This window comes from Amblyomma mixtum, chromosome 1, assembly GCF_055824585.1.
Source record: "Amblyomma mixtum isolate Tamu chromosome 1, ASM5582458v1, whole genome shotgun sequence".
Lineage (NCBI taxonomy): Eukaryota > Metazoa > Arthropoda > Arachnida > Ixodida > Ixodidae > Amblyomma > Amblyomma mixtum.
The window spans coordinates 211,763,047-211,780,327 of record NC_143012.1 but is presented as its reverse complement, the minus strand read 5'-3'; the positions used below and the strand labels follow the sequence as shown (position 1 = coordinate 211,780,327).

General features: G+C 46.1%; 1 long non-coding RNA gene across 1 annotated transcript; it reads left to right on the top strand.

Moving 5' to 3' along the window:
- Positions 1 to 9,647: 9,647 nt before the first annotated feature.
- On the top strand, positions 9,648 to 16,900 carry LOC149370784 (uncharacterized). The gene is made up of 3 exons (XR_016290137.1): positions 9,648 to 9,721; positions 10,397 to 10,486; positions 16,439 to 16,900. It is a non-coding gene; the product is annotated as an uncharacterized LOC149370784 (long non-coding RNA).
- The last annotated feature ends 381 nt before the right edge of the window (positions 16,901 to 17,281 follow it).

Here is a 17,281-nt window from a genome sequence, read left to right as displayed (position 1 = left end):
AGAGTAGGGCCACGTGTCCCTTGGATGCGTCGGATGTGGGCGGCGAGGAGCGGCCAGAGGGTGGGCTGCAGAGAGGTTGGTGGAGCGGTCCATCGGGCCCACGTGAGGTGAAAGGGGGGAGGCAAGGTATGCGAGGAAGGTATGGTGGGAGAGTTAGTTGCGCGGGGGCATAACCAATATGTATGAATGTTGGAGGGATGCTCTCCGCACACGAGACAGGCGGGTTTGCCCGGTTTATGAAGGATAAAGTGGGAATACAGTTCGCAGGGAAGGGAGTTAGTCTGTGCCTGTCGAATTAGAGTGGCGTCAGCACGGCAAAGGAAATGGGAGGGTGACGGAAGGGTTCGTCGCATGTGCCGCAAATTGCGAAGGTGTTCGCGGCGGTCCTGTCGGTGTGTAGCGCGGTCTGCCTTGGGATTATAATGGGCTGGCCAGGCAGTCGGAGGGTCCGGTGGTATTTTTTCACGGGCCAGAGCATGAGCAAGCTCATTCTCCGGTATACCTTGATGACCAGGAATCCATTCAAGGCGGACATGGAACGTAGGGTGGGCTGTTAGGTATTGCAGCAAAGTGTCTAGGATATGGGGAGGGAGTTTTTGAGATTCGAATGAGCGTATGGCAGCCTGAGAGTCTGCACGTATGGTGATGGTGGAGGACAGGTGGTCGTGAAGCGTAATCGCCTCTGCTATGGCCAGAGTTTCTGCGTCGGTTGAGGAGGGCACTGAAAGAACAGGAAGTGGGCGTGGAAGAGCCTGAATGGTGAGGCTGAAAATAAAATAGCGTTCATACTATGCGCTCACCCTAGTATCGTGCAAGATGTGGAGGTCCTCAGAAAGGTGCGTTCAAGCGACCGCAGAATGGAAGGGTCTGAATTTAGCTTAGTCTTGAAGAGGGAACAGAATAAACTATTGAAGTGGAAGCCCATTAACGAATTAGAGGTAAGAGAGAAAATAGAGGGATTCAGGGTGACGGTGCAGAACAGATTTTCGGACGTAACTGAGGAAGGCGCCCTTAATGTTGAAAAAATGGACGATAATATCACGGCTATCATTACGGAGTGCGCAGTACAAGTAGGCGGCAGGATGGTTCTACAGGATAGCGGCAAGCTCTCTGAGAAGACGAAAAAGCTGATTAAAAAACGCCAAAGCATGAAAGCGTCTAGCCCTACAGACAGAATAGAGCTGGCAGAGATATCGAAGTTAATAAATAAGCGCAAGGTAGCCGACATAAGAAAGTTTAATATGGATAAAATTTAGTATGTTACGAAGAACAGAGATACCCTAAAAGCAGAGCAGAGGAAAGTAGTAAAAGCCAGGTGTAAAAGCCAGATAGTTAAAGTAGCCGACGAATCCTACACAAATCTATACAGTAGCCAATGTAATCAGAACATTAACTAGAAAGGCAGTAGAAAACAGCAAGGGGACATCCCCTAGTAAAGAAAGAGGAAGGAAAGGAAGCATTAGGAGCAATGCAAAGGGAGAAAGCAGCGGGTGAGTGCGACGTAACAAAGTATCTCTTGAAGGACGGCGAAGGGTGTGCTAGCAAAACTAGGCACCATGTATACCCGATGCATTATGACCTGGAGCGTACCAGACGCTTGGAAGAGCGCTAACATTATCTCAGTTCTTAAGAGAGCCGACATGAGGGGCAAGAAAAATTACTGGTCGATCAGCTTACTGTCTGGTGCCTACAAGGTATTTGATAAGGTAACCGCAAATCGAATGAGTACAACCTTAGACTGGAATCAAACAAATGATCAGGCAGAATACCTTAAAGGACACTCGGCAATAGACCGTATTCACATTATCCATCACGTGATAGAAAAATACGCGGAATACAGCAAACCCTTATATATAGCCTTCATTGATTACGAGGAAGCATCGGCCTGAGTGGAAATCTAAGCAGTGATGCACGCTTTGTGTAATTATGGCATAGAAGAGTCTTAAGTGAAAATACTGGAAGATATCTATATAGAGTGCAAAGCTACCATATGCCTCATAAAGTCAGCAATTGAATTCCGATAAGGAATGGTGTCAGGCAGGGAGACACAATGTCGCCTAAGCTATTCACAGCCTCTATATAGGAGTAGTTCCGCGGCTTGGACTGGGAACAGTTAAGGATAAGTTCAAATGAGAATGCTTGAGTAATTGTAATTCGCTGATGACATTGCCTTGTTAAGACACTCAGGAGAAGAGCTGCAAAGCATGATCAATAAGTTAGACAGGCAGAGGACAACACTACGTCTTGAAATTAACGAAAGAAATGCAAACTAAAGTTCAACAGTCTTACAAGAGAGCACCATTTCAAATTTGGTAGCGAGGTGCTGGATGTGGTAAGGGAATACGTCTACCTGGGGCAGGTAGTGGCCGCTGATCCGGATATGGAGAGGGAAATAGCTAGAAGATTAAAAATGGGGTGGAGCGCATGCACAGGTTCCCTCAGATCACACATGGCAGTTGGCCAATATGCTTGCATCTTCCTTTATCTTCCAATATGCCTGTAATGACATTAGCTGTATCTTACCGTTACTCAACTATTTGGAAGAAACATGAAGCCTAATGAAAAGGGCTCAGCTTGAATTAAGGTATATGGAAATAAGAAAGAGAGGAGTGACGCTAAGCGACCGGGAGCGGGCAGAGTGGGTCAGAGAACCAACGCGGGTTAATGACACCTACTCGAAATAAAGAGGAAGAAGTGGGCTTGGGCAGGACATGTAATGCGAAGGCAAGACAACCGCTGGTCTTTAAGGATAACGAGTGGATCGCAAGAGGAGGCAAGCGTAGCAGGGGGCAGCAGAAAGGTGAGCGGATGAGATTAAGAAGTTTGCGGGGATACGGTGGCCGCAACTGGCAAAGGACAGGGCTAATTGGAGAGACATGGGAGAGGCCTTTGTCCTGCCATGGAAGTAGTCACGCTGCTGCGGATTGTGATGATGGCAGGTCTCATATTTCCAACATGGAACTTCGAAAGAAATAATTTCGTCAGATGCTTTAGCATTTGCATGGTTTTTCCTGAGATGATAGCGATCGGGACTACAGCTTTTATTAAGAGTTGATCAATGAGTCTACATCACACCGAAAAAAAAGTGAACTGAGATAAGAACTGGCGCATGAAATATCTGTTTTAAAGATGTTTCTTCGGGCTTACCATGGTTGCAAATCCGTTTTTTTATTTTGTTTTCCCCTTTTTATGTGACTTCGTTTCGCATGACATGCGCGCGCAAGTGCGCATTTTCGAGGTCGGAAGCCTTCCCCGCACGTTCTTACCTCTTAGCAGCTTCTATAACAAAATTTGAGGATGGTATTTGGTTGTCTCAAACATTTCATTTTGAGGCGCTGCTTCAGCCATTCAGCACACTCACGGATGTTTTATTGGAGAACTTTTGTGACATCATCGCTTTTTCACGCTAAGCGGTGTCCCTGGCCAAGAACATAAATAGAGTTGGCATTCCCTGTTCGCGCTATTTTAAAAGAGTGGCAGTTGCAATTTGACACTCACTAAGTTTCGGTTTCTCTTTGCTCTTCTCGCTCTTTTGCATTGGCCAAAGAGCCAAAGAGCCCAAAGAGCGCCAATGCACAATGTGTTTTCGTTTGCTAGAGGTGGGGTCAGAGACCCATTTCCGAAGCATTTCACCCTGAATAAGCCCAGCACCAGCCCAGGGAAAGCTTGCAGCCATTGCACCACCGGTGGGCAACCGGCGGCACTGGGCATTGAACTCCTCAGCTCCCGCATCCGAGGCGTATCATCAACCACTCAGCCACCGCTGCGGTTGTTTTCGATTTTGTAATTGTTTGGTTCATAGGGGTTTAACGTTTCAAAGCGATTCAGGCTATAAGGGATGCCGTAGTGATGGGCTCAGGAAATTTCGACCACTTGAGGTTCTTTAACGTGGGCCGACATCGAACAGAACACGAGCCTCTGGAATTTCGCCTCAATCGAAATTCCACATCCGTGGCCGGGATCGAACCCACGTCTTTCGCGTCAGCAGCCGAGGGCCATAAACAATGAGCCACCACGCCGGCTGTTTTCAAAATAGTTGTATTAATCTTTAAAAAAAAACGCTCTGTTGTGACGGAGAGAGGAGAACATCAGCAACATAATTTGACCATCTACTCAAAATGTTCGGATAAGGGACTAATTACCTATTTGCATCCACCCAAGCGCAGCCAATTGGCTCTCGCCCTACCACAAGAGCTCGTCGTCCCGCTTAGCTCAACTGGTAGAGCGACTGCTCCGGTAAAGTGGTGGTAGCGGGTTTCAACCCGCGACCACCGCTACGAAACTACGAAGTTTCTGAGAAAGCTGTCTAGCTTTCCTTTGTAGCCGCTTAGCTGTGCTTGGGTGGATGTCAATGAGTAATTAGTCCCTTATTACAAATCTACTCCACCTTGTGGGATTGCCCTAACATTCGATCAAAATGTTCGAAAAATTCTCTGAGTTGCTCTTTGATGCTGAGTTCAAAAGCGCTTTCATTTTTGGCGCTCTCTGTACTTTGTGCATGGCATCTTGCACGTGAATGCGGGATTTTCAGTTACAGATATATGTGCCGGTGGTGGAGCACTTAACTCAATAAACATCTGTTTCTAAGGCACCTTAATGTGCCATAATGCCTGTGCGCTTTACTTTTCCTCTAAGTGCCTGTTTGACTACACTGGGTAGTAATGTACCATAGAAGTAACTTCTTTGGTTATCCCATCAGATGGGAAAATGGTTCCGGAAACTTCTGAGGTTGAAAAGATCACAATTTCCCAGCATGAGTATTCTGCTGAGCAAAAGTTATGTATATCTGCAAAGCTTGAAGTAAACGGCTATGCCTAACATGGGGCGCCGCTATGACATGAAAATGCAACATAATCGCAGCTCGGGAGGTATAGAGCTGTATTGCTGACGGACACAACTGGCCTAGGTGTTTTACTAAAAACATCGTTTTGCTGGGCCCCGCCGCGGTGGCTCAGTGGTTACGGCACTCGGCTACAGACCCGAAAGACGCGGGTTCGATCCCGGCCGCGGCGGTCGAATTTCGATGAAGGCGAAATTCTAGAGGCTCGTGTGCTGTGCGGTGTCAGTGCACGTTAAAAAACCCCAGGTGGTCGAAAATTCCGGAGCCCTTCACTACGGCGACCTTCATAGCAAGAGTTGCTTTGGGACGTTAAACCCCAATAAACCAAACCAAACCATCGTTTTGCTGGAAAAAAAGGTCCCAACTTACCGCTCGAAAATGTCCTTCATTTTCATTGCAGTCAAACGTTTTTCTTGCATGCGTCAGTGTTGTTTGGAGGCTTATAATATGTACGGTAATTTTCATCTATCCAACGTCTTTAACACTCTACTACGGCACTTATTACTCTATGTGTATCACAACTTGAAGGCTACTCTCTCGTGATTTTGTACTTAACAGCAACTCTCATTAGTAATTGTTTCTGCCCCTCTCGGTAGTGCAACCTGTACTCTCCTGCTTAATTATTCTCAAAGCCATTGGGCCAAAATGCCGGTGGCTCTCGCTGCGTAGCCACATAGTGAGGTCTCCAGTGCCTGCAGCAAGCAGGGTGCAAGAACTGGGAGAGGGGAAATCTTCATTGGGGAAGAGACAGGCCTAGCGGTGCCACTATACGAACGGCGAGTGGGGCGTGTAGGAAAGCGGTACCGAAAGGGAGCGCCGGTCAGCCGATGACGTCAGCGAGCACACGTCAGCGGATCATTCAACGCGGTGCGTCAGGTAAGGGCCGCAGTACAAGGAGAGTTTTTACGGCGGCAAGTTGGCGATTTTTGCTCGACGGAGCGCACTCGACGCCCGGCTCTGCGAAAAACGCCCTCCGCCGCCGGTCTCCACCCGCAGAATATATGACGTGTGGTATCCGGCCAATACCGGCGAAGAAAGCCCGATTTTCCGGTTTGACTCCTTGTGTCTGCCGCCGCCAACATGACCGCCATGGTCAAAGAGATGCGCAGTGATTTTGGCATGGAAATGTTATTATCGTGAAAATAAATGCTTCATCAAGCATGAATGTCACTTTTTTGAAAGAATGCTACGTTTACATAGTTCAGAATGCCTGTATTTCCTCTCTGAAACTAAAGGTGTCGAAGAAAACCGCGCCACTGGTATCCGCGGCTGCGCGGGCATCCCAAGGTACGCGGCTACATGCATTCGAGAACGCAAATCCTTATAGAGATTCTTGTAGCCCAGGCTTAGCGCCAAAAGTGTATAGTACAACACATACAAAAGCATAAAATTATTAGCAGGCCACAAGGAAATTCAAAGAAAAGCACAGTGTAAATGCAGCGAACTCCATGCATTAAGTATTTATCGGGTCTCAAAAGTCATACACTGTAAAAAATTTCACACCTTTAAAGGGAACATACTGACTAACACACCCTTGCACCCGACAAAATAGGAGTTTCTGTTACTCATTCACCCGTCCTGCACCCGTCTGCAACCTAGCATTTTAGGGCCGGGTGCATATGGCCAAAATACCGGCCAGTGCAGGCAAGGGTGTTCCTTTAAAAAATGTAAAGCTGGCTTCACCTCAGTTATGCATGCCGGACTAATTGGGGAAGGTAACTGTAAAAAACATAAAATATAGCTGTAGCTCGTGCGTTTTATGGGACAAAATGTGTTGGCGTGGTTCCTGTGTCAACAACACGTGCACGTGTGAAGCAGTAACATGCGTTTTCGGCATTTTATCCACGTTTCACTGATGCATCGACGCGATTGTTAAGGCAACATTCCACATGGCGATCCCAACTTAACTAATTATGAAGGCAGTACAAACGCTCTGACGGGGGCGATAGTATGCGCTTTTGAGGATTGCACTTTGAGGCATGGTTTACATCTTTCGCACCCGAGAACATACATGACGCGGCGAGAAAAATATTGGTTCGCTCGCAGCTAAAAAAAAAAAAGAGTTATTGATTTTATTACGGCCGCCGCACCGCTGCGGAAAGTGCTGACGCAGTCAAGCCGCTGCTAAGAGCGGCGGCCGTTCACTTCGCCGCGGTCAGCGGGCACACTCAGTTTGCTCGAAAACGCCGTTGAGAGCGTTGCAATTTGGTAGCGCACGAGCGTAGTCACGTGGTATTTTTTCATATTTCGCGGGCTTTCTTTAGATGCCGGAAAAAAGGACCTCGTAGGAGATACGATGCTACAATAAACTGTATTCGTTGTTTATAAACATGCTCTACGACCTAACGTAATGGTCTTGGCACTAAAGTTAATATATGAAAAATTGCATAATTCATCTTAGTTAATTAACTAATTAAGCGCAATAAAAATATTTTGAGGAGCGCCACATGATGGCGAACAATGCATCGTTGGTTTCAGCTGGCTGCGGTGTACCGCTTTTTTTAAATCCTTGGTTCAAGTTACGTGAAACACCCTGCATATTTTTCAAACGGAATACTGTCAGCGCGAAATCATTCTACTTTACGCACGAAACTACGCGCAAAAAACAAGACCAAAATTAGCAATTTTTTGAAGTAACCTCTGTGTCAACTGGAAGAAAGGTAATGATGGAGACCTGAAGTTAATTAGGGTCCCAGAAGAGCTTGAGAAGCTCAAAGAGCAAAGGGAAGAAAACAAAAATTTTATTTTGCCCCGACGTACATACGTAGCTCTCCAAAACTGAGCGAGTAGCAGAAGGTACCTGTGCAAACCCATTACAAAAAAGTTAAATGCTGCGGTATACGGCGTTTAATGTCTGAAAGCTAAACCTGAGCTATCGGAGACACCGTAGTGGAGGACTCCATACCATTTTCGGCAATCGTGGGTCCTTTAACGTGCACTGACATTCGCACAACACACGGACAATTTAGGCATTTAGTGCGTCCAGTTTCCGTTCTGGACAAACTAGCGAACATCGTCTACGCACAGCAGCGCACAGGACAGAGAACATGAGCTAGAACTTTTAGAACCTTAGGGCCGTTTCACATGCTGCGACTAGAACGAAAATAGTCGGCCTAGTCGGTGACGCCGCAGTGCGATTTTCGCACAGTGCTTTCACATGCAACGCGTACCCAGCGAATTCGGTCGGAGGGACACGCAAGGTTGCTCGATGTTCGCATAGGCAACCCACGATTAAACCCGACAGAAACACTGCACGGAATGTGTTGATGATGTAATGACCAGCTTGTTTTTAGATGCAAGGCAATATTTCGTATGTTTTGATTAGAATAAACAGTTTTGCTTACGCCGCGGGAACAGCTCCCACGTGACCCCACGCCGAGACGGCGCGTGACGTCACGTCACGTGCGAGTTGTTGCCGCGGCAGGTCTCGACGCACGTGCGCTCTCGCTCGCGCGCCTGGAGACCGGTCGTGGGCGCGGCAGCTGCTCCCGCGTGACGTCACGTCACGTGCCGACTCGGCGCTGCCCATTGGTCAGTCGCAGAGCGACCACACCGACGCTGCGACTGGATTCCAACCGGACGGAACTTGGTCGCAGGCCGTCTGCGGCTAGACCGACGGCCCTCCCCAGTCGCAGACCGACCGAATTCGCAGCGTCGCAGGCGAGAATCGCATGCATGTGAAACGGCCCTTAAGCGAACATTTCCATCCTCCCGCTGATCTCGTAACAGGCGCGCCGCGAGTGGAAGCACGCTGTGCGGGCCCATGAGAGCGCCAAGGGAGCTGAAGGTCTACTGGACCGCAGAAAAATCTGTCGCGATCAGACCTTGCAGTCGGCATTCGGCCTTATGTGTTGCTCTGAATCACCGCTGCGTTTTGTTGATTAATTTAAGTTTATGAAGGGCAATGCCACAGGCCTTGGAGCATTATGCCTATCCATCATAACATAGCGCCCTCCCGCCCATCTTCTACCTCTCTGAGCCTCCTCACCAAGAATGCCCTGGCACCGTCCCTGTGCGGCCCTTTGAAGGTGTCGCTTGACGGTGGGGGTGCCGTCCTAAAATATGCTACGCCGTGACTGCCATTTCATGCTCCCTCCACTTTCGACGACGATATAGGCTACACTTTTTATATATATATTTCGCCACCATCGAAATGCAGCCGCTGGAGTGAACGTAAAAAGAAAGAAACGGCAAGGGGGCCAATTCATGGTAAATTTTGAATCCGAAGAAATATATCTAATTTAATCACTTCGCATTTTCCGTAACTGGTAACGGTTGGCAATCGTTGCGTATGCTGTTCCGATGCTGCAAATACATTGTAGCTTCCGTACGCACTGTAAAAAACCCAATAAACTGAATTCAGAACTGAAAGTGAAACTGAAAGTGAAACTACATTTCCGCCGCTAGGCGGCCATCGGTACCGTCGGGCCTTTGTTGATTTTTTCCTTCCTGTTGTGTATGGTGTGGCGTCGTGGTGTGCGGATTTCAGCAGTTGACGTGAACTGCGTTTTCGACCGCATTTTTCGAGGTACCGCGTTGAACTGAAGTGTTTTTTGTGCATATATAACTGGAGTAGTGCGTAGGTTCGTTCACTGCTGTCCAAGTACTCGTATCTCACGTATCGGAACAGAAGTAGCCTTTGGAGGCTCTGCCGAATGCGTTTCTTTGTTGTAGATTGGCAGAAAGGCCGACGCTCGCTCACGTTTTAAAGGTTTGATATCAGGAAGCAAGGGCGAAGTTATAATGTGAGCGTGTTTATGCACCAGAGTGCATTTTGTGATGTAGAAACGTCCTGAAGTCGGCGTTGATGAAAAACGAGCGTTGCCGTGATTTGGAGGTGTACTTCATCAGCTCGGCACGACTACGCACCTGCCTCGAATGGTAAGCAATACTATGTCTTCATGCATGCTGGTTTGCATTATTCAAAGCATATTTTATGGAAGAGCGGCCTCAAGACTTGCCGCTTCTAGTACCAAAGCGCCAAGATCTGCAGACAGGCAGCTCTTTCGATGTATCCAGGAAGAGAAGCAGCACTGAACAGAGTTCGCCGAGAATGATTCTACTCACAGCTGTTTTTGTTTTGACGAAACGAATGTTGCAGAGTACTGCCTCATGCTACTTAAGAGCTCTAGTATGTGTGTTCTGTCAAATTTAAAGCCGTTTAACGCTATTTCGTCAAATTCCTTGTCCTACGGTTTATCTGCACGGGGTAATTTTTCCGCCCGTGCGTAAGGTCTATTCCGTATCTCTGCGTAAAATTCGTTGCGTCAGCGTGACGTCTGAGATAAGCTTTCAATTTTGTGTGCTGCAGGCGCTGACCACTGATCGTTTGCGCATCAGGCCATGTTTTTGCATAAATTTGTTGACGCTGATATCTATTTCGGTTTTTAATTGTTTTTAGAACGGCATCCAGATTAAAGAATCCAGTGCTGTGCCAGCTAGGTATATTTAGCTTGCTTTTTCAAGTTTTTAAAAGCTTCATTGTTTGGCCATAGTGACCTAATTTCTGAATTTTGGCGGCCTCTAATCGTGATGGTATTAAATGGATGTCTGCAGGGGAAACATCTACATCCACATGGGAGTCCACAGCCACAGCTTGCACCTTGTTGCCGCTGGGAAATATTCACGAGCAGTATGGAAGCAAAGGTGTGTTTTAGTTCTTGCTGCAAGCTTCTTTTTATGTTGTATGCTAGGTTCTTTTTGGGCCATTTTCCCTTCTTTCCTTCATCAGGCTGCTTCATGAAACAGGGCACATAGCCTAACCATGCCCTCATTTATTTGTACATCCTTGCTAGTTCGTTGTCAGCATGGGGTTATTGCAAACCAGTTTGATTGTCGTTAAACTTAGTTTTCTCGTCATCATCATCATCCTGATTACACCCACTGCAGGGCAAAGGCAGTCCTTTGGCAGCTGCGGCTACCATATCCCTGTGAACTTGGTACTAGCATTTGGTGATAAAAAGTGCGCTACCACATAATGTCTTAATCTCCTCCTCTCAAAAAGTATGTGTTCACAAGCCCTACTATAAGCTTGCCGTCCCGGTTAGCTCAATTGGTAGAGCGACTGCTCCGGTGTAGCGGTGGTCCCGGGTTCGAACCCCGGACCAGGACGAATTTTTCTTTAACTACGAAGTTTCTGAGAAAGCTGTATAGCTTTCCTTTGTAGCCGTATGGCTGCGCTCGGGTGGACGTCAATGAGTAATTACTCCCTTATTACAAATCTACTCCACCTTGGGGGATTCCCCTAAAATATTTGGTCAACACTGTTCCCACTTCGAGTTATTGATCAATTCGCTCTCGCCCTACTATAAGCTTGCCGTCCCGGTTAGCTCAATTGGTAGAGCGACTGCTCCGGTGTAGCGGTGGTCCCGGGTTCGAACCCCGGACCAGGACGAATTTTTCTTTAACTACGAAGTTTCTGAGAAAGCTGTATAGCTTTCCTTTGTAGCCGTATGGCTGCGCTCGGGTGGACGTCAATGAGTAATTACTCCCTTATTAGCCTTTATAATATTTTTGTAGCTCAATTAATATTGCAGTGTAGGTTGAATGCAATTTTTTCTGCTTGCATAATTGGAATGGTTCCATATCATGCCGTTTATTTCGCATCTTGTATGCAAACTTGTATTGCATTGCCAATATTTTTTGCTGCTAGCGTTCACCCCATATGAATACTGCTGCTCCTGAGCAGCATACTCAACTGATCCACTGGAATGGTATCACTGCGTGTACCTTTGGTAAATTTCTGGGAAAAATGTATTCATTCACCTGGCTGCTTCGTAGTTTCATGTTTCATATGTAATGACAGATGAAATGCAGATCTATCCTAAGGATGAATGTGGCCGTTTGTTAACACCATTTTACAGTAGTGATATTTGCAAGATGATCAATTCTATTTATCTACTTTGTACTTTTGTTCACTACATGGTGCATGTATGCCTCTAAGAAAGGAAACGCGAACCAGAAAGGAAACAGCTTGGAACCCCTTGTGGTCTTTTTCCAGATGCAGACTTCATCTCTTAATGTGTGATAGTATATTAGTCTAGGCAAAGCAGCGTGCAGGGTAACAGGGCACTGACAGGAACACACAGGTACTGCGATGACTACAATTGAGGAATTTATTGCTTTGCTCACTATAAATACAGGAAATATCATCCAAAATACAAAAGAAGGAAAGTCATGGAATCATCATTTGGTCACATCTGTTGGGCTTATTTATCCAGATAGTCAATTTCTTTTTTCGTTGGCGTTATTGATGATGTGCTTCCATAGGTTGAACAATTATTGTGTGTCATGCACGTCTCTTATATCTCGGCATGAGCTGTTAATTATATTTCCTAAGAATTTTACATCATCGAAAGGGGGGGGTGCACTCACTGTTCGACACATGTCTTGCTAGTTTGCTACTGTATCCTGTCTCAGTATTGCCGACTTGTTCTATTAGACAAATGTTGACACGCTGACCTTATTTCCCAACATACAACGCTCCGCATGAGAGAGGGATCTCGTAAGCGAAGCTACAGTCGCATGTTGTGAATTTGTTTCGGTGCTTCATCTTGTGTTGGGCTGTTTTTGAAGCACCTTTGCTGGGCGCGTTGCATACTACGTTCGGCTACTTTCTGCAAAAAAGCAAATGAATCCATCGCAAAGAACTTCCGCAAGCTGCAAAAGAAGGTCAAGCGTCAAACAGTGAAGAACGAAACCTAAAAACTTGTGTCAAGCCAACAACTAGTCCAAATTAGTGCTGGCTATGAAGAAAAGTGATGGCCTATGCCTGAATGCCTTCGCTATTGCAAAAACACGCAACAATAACTGGCATTTCAGAGTAATTGTCGCTGAACAAGGATCAAGGCAGCAACCCTTAGGGCAGTATCAGCAAGAATTGCTCTCCTTGTTCACCGTGGGAGACCTCTTCCTGGTGAAGAAGCCAGAAATGTCCGCATTCCTCTCAAACAGCTGTACAGAAGAATTGTCATCTCATTCTGATCAAGGACTTAGACTGCACGCTGCTAAATGCTGCCTTGTTTGAGACGATAAGAGAAGGCATTAATTCAATGGGAGCAGTACAATTCCAGAACCCGTGCAGAATTAATGCGGATAGATTCCTCGAATTGCTAACCATCTACTTCCGTTCTACCTATGTAAAGTTTAATGATGTGTGCATACAGTGGCAGGGAGTATGCACCAGTTCCAGCGTTGCACTAATTCTCATTGTGCAGCTAGCCTGTCAAAATAGCCAACTATTAAAAAGCTGTGCATGGCGCCAGTTTGATAATGACCTTCCGATTTGTGGACGACTTAGTAACCCACAAGCTTCATTACCAAGGGTAACACAAAGTCATTGTTGACATCTTCAAGACCTTCTCCAAAGTGCTTGCTAACTTTGAGCTGACCAAAGAAATGCCACTGGAGGTACAGCTTCCCGATCTATGGCTGTACTTTGTAGAGACACATATGTGCTTGCGTTACTTCCCAAGGTCGAAAAAAAGGCTGTTCCTACTGGCGCACTGAAAAATATCCTAAATAGCTCGTGTATTGACCGTCAGCAAGAATTCCTTGAGGCCCACCTGGCATGGCTACCTGAAGCTGATTTCCCAGATGACCTCATCTGCAGCCTTGGCTTCAGGATAAAGAAATTTGCCTATCTACCTCTGAAAGGCTTCAGAAAGAACGGAACGTAGCTGTCATAGCATATTACTATGGGGTTTAGCTCAGCAGCAGGCGCGACAGGTTGCACTCAGAAGGCACCCCAAACCAAGTCACTCCGAGCGCTAGCTGCAGCGTGCCTGTTGTCAACTGCCCAGTGTCAAAACAACGTCCTCTTCGCCTTGCAACTTGCACTGTAGCACTACCCCCTCCGCCTCGCGGAAGGAAGCACAGCCCCTGGGCGCCCTAAGGTGGTGTGAATGGTAGGGCTTAAGACAGGTGACATGCACGAGCTTTGTGGAGGGGGCCGGGGGAACAGTGCGGGAGTGCAGGGACGTGATTTCATAGGTCACATTGCTCAGTTGCCTGAAGAGAAGACGCGGTAAGGACCCACGTAACGAGGCCGCAGCTTCTCACCCAGGCCCACATGGTGTGCAGGGAGCCAGGGGAGTACGTGGAAGCCGGGAGGGTAGTGGGCAACACGGTGATTAAGGTCATAGGTGCATGGTATAAGCCACGCACTAAAGAAAGTGGTCAGGCAGGCTGGTGTGAACTTAGTATGCAACACGCCCAGCTAGGGTGCTTCAAAGACAGCCTGGTATTAAAGAAGGCTGTCAAATCCACAGCATGCGACAGTGACTTAGGCACCTTGTTTACTAAGTTCACACCAGCTCGCCTGACCACTTTCTCTTGCGCGTGGCTGATACCATGCACATATGCCGTCACAGCTAACTTCCGTTCTTTCTGAAGCCTCGTTGGGGTGGATCAGCAAATTTTTTTCATTATCTTCAAGCCAAGGCTGCAGACGAGGTCATCCGGGAAACCAGCTTCAGGTAACTATGTTAGCTGGGCCTCAACGATTTCCTGCTGACAGTCAATAACAATCTGTTCGAGACATTTTTTAGTGTGCCAGTAGCAACAGTCTTTTTTTCGACTGTGGGACATAACACCACTACATATGGGCCTCTGATGTGCAGCTATAGATCGAGAAGTTGTACCTCCAGCAAGGACTTCGGAGAAGGTCTTGAATATGTGAACAATGCCGTTGTGTTGCCCTTGTTTATGAAGCTTGTGGATTACTAGGAAGTCGTCCAAAAATCGGGAGGTCATTATCAAATTGGTGATAAGCAAAGCTTTTAATAGTTCGCTATCTTGACAGGCTAGCAGGACAATGATAATTAGTGCAACGCAGGAACTGGTGCATAATCCTTGCCACTGTATGTGCAGATAATTAAACTAAAATAACAGATGGTTAGCAACTCGAGGAATCTATCAGCATTAATTCTGCATTGGTTCTGGAATCATGCTGCTCCCATTGAATCAATGCCTTCTCTTACCGTCTCAAACAAGGTGGAATGTGGCAGCGTGTAATGTTAGTCCTTGATGACAATGAGAAGACACTTCTTCTGGACGGCTGCTCAAGAGGAATGCGGACACTTCTGGCTTCTTTACCAGGAAAAGGTCTTCCATGATGAGCTAGGAGAGCAATTCTTGCAGATACTGCCCTAAGGGTTGCTGCCACGATCCTTGTTCAGAGACAATTACTCTGAAAGGCCAGTTATCGTTCCGTGTTTTTGCCATAAAGAAGGCATTCAGGCATAGGCCCTCACTCTTCTTCACAACCAGCCCTAGTTTGGTCAAGTTGTTGGCTTGATCTTCTTTTGCAGCTTGTGGAAGTTCTTTTCAGTGGCTTCATTTGCTTTTTCACAGAAAGTAGCTGAATGTAGTACGCAATGCTCCTAGCAAAGGTGCTTCAAAAACAGCCCAGTGTAAGACGAAGCACAGAAACAAATTCACGACATGCGACAGTGGCTTAGTTTACAAGATCTATCCGCCACGCGGAGCGTCCTGTGTTGGGAAATAAGGTCAACGTGTTAACATTTATCTAATGCAACATGTCGGCAATGCTGAGAAAGGATATCGTAACAAGCTACCAAGACACATATCGGACTGTGAGTGTCTATCACACTTTCGACAATGTAAAATTCTGAGGAAATGCAAGAGATGTGTATGGTACATAAGAATTGTTCAACCTGTTTAAGCACATCATCACTAACTCTAAGGAAAAAGAAGACTACCTGGATAAATAATCACGACAGATTTGACAAAGTGACGATTCCATGACTTTCCTTCTTTGTAATTTGGATGATGCTTTCTGTATTCATTGCAAACTAAACAATAAATTCCTCAGTTATCACTGCACCTGTCTTGTCTGTGTCCTGTTATCCTGCGTGGTTTTGCAAAGATTCATGCACCAACTGGCCCAGCTCCTTTTCTTGTAGTAGTTTAGTGGCCTTGTGCAAATCTTTCTTGATGGATTTTTGAGTTTACTGGCTGTAGACATGGGAGATATGTTAACTTAGCACTGTTGCCTGCCTTTCAAGATGTCACTTGCTTGATATAATAATGAATGCATGCTTTGCATTAGTTGCAGCTGATCACTCTCATGGAAGGGGTTGTGTTGCTGACTTTGATCAGATACTGTGCTTTCTGTTGTTACAGTGAATTTTGCACATTACTTATTGTTCGGTTTATTTTAAAGCATTTTCAAGTGCGCTATTTTCGTCTTTGTTGTCATGGTGTTTTGTGCCTTTTATAGTCAGTTTACCCTCAAGACAGGCCAGTGGTTTGCACTAGCTTGTAGCAGTTCGTGCAGAATTAATTGCATGACCTGCTCACCTTCGTTCCATTTCATAACATCTAGCTTTTTAGCTAAAACATTGTTTGTATGATGCTGTTTAGAGCAATTTTCTCTAAACCACAGTGGCCTCTTTGGAATGTTTCAAAAAATAACAGCTGGTGCTTGCTCGCCACATGGGCAGATTTTCTTCTTTCTGTTAGCGTTAGCATGCATAATAAAACACATTGTTAATGAGCAATATGTTGGAATTTATCAGCAACATTGAACAGTGTAAACTGGTATGAAATATTTTACTGTTTTTGTCTAAAATGCAGACTCGCACCATGTATGCTGTTCACCGAAGACAATCCTGAGGTGGCTGAGAACCTGTTCGTCGAGGGAGGATGGCTACTCAGCAGGCTTACCACTGCGGCTCACTCCACAACTGCGCCATAATGTTAGGAATATGGGTGTTCAGCATAAGTTGCCTTAAGTTTGCTTTTTGCTTATTCCTGGGAGTTAGCGTCACAGTTCAAGCCTTCTTCAGGCTGGTATATAAGGCTGCACAAGCATGAATTTTTCATTCTGTTTGCTCTGAAAAAATTGGGAGGTAGAGTAAGTGCTATGGAACCTTATAAAAGCAGGTATGGTGCACCATAAACCCAATAAAAGCAGGTATGGTGCTGTTGTACCTTCAAATTTTTAGTTCTTTGGATGGCAGTAAGGAATTCATTGGAGAAGCTTCTTGTGCCTTGTTTTATGGATGTGTTTTGTTCTAATAAAAATTTTCCACATTTTTGCAGTTTTGTGATTTGTTTGTCAATAAACGTTTTTCTTAGGTGCAGACCGCCTGTTTACTGCTATGAAGAGCTCCAGTAATACAGGTATGTTGCATTACTTAGGCATTATAATGGTAAATTTAATGAACGCTTAAGAAAAGTAATAAAAGTGGGAACCCATTGCATGCTTTTTTCCTGAAGGGTGTAGGGGTGTAAGAAGCGTAAAACGCCTGTGGCTCGGTGGTAAAGTGTGTGATACACCTCAGCACCTTTGGGTCAAATTTTATCATTTTCGGGCTGGTTCTTTCCTGAAACACCCCACCTTTAAGATGTATTGAAGTCACAAAACTCCTTTCTGGGCCGGGTGCAAGGGTGCGAGTTATAGACACCTGGAAACTC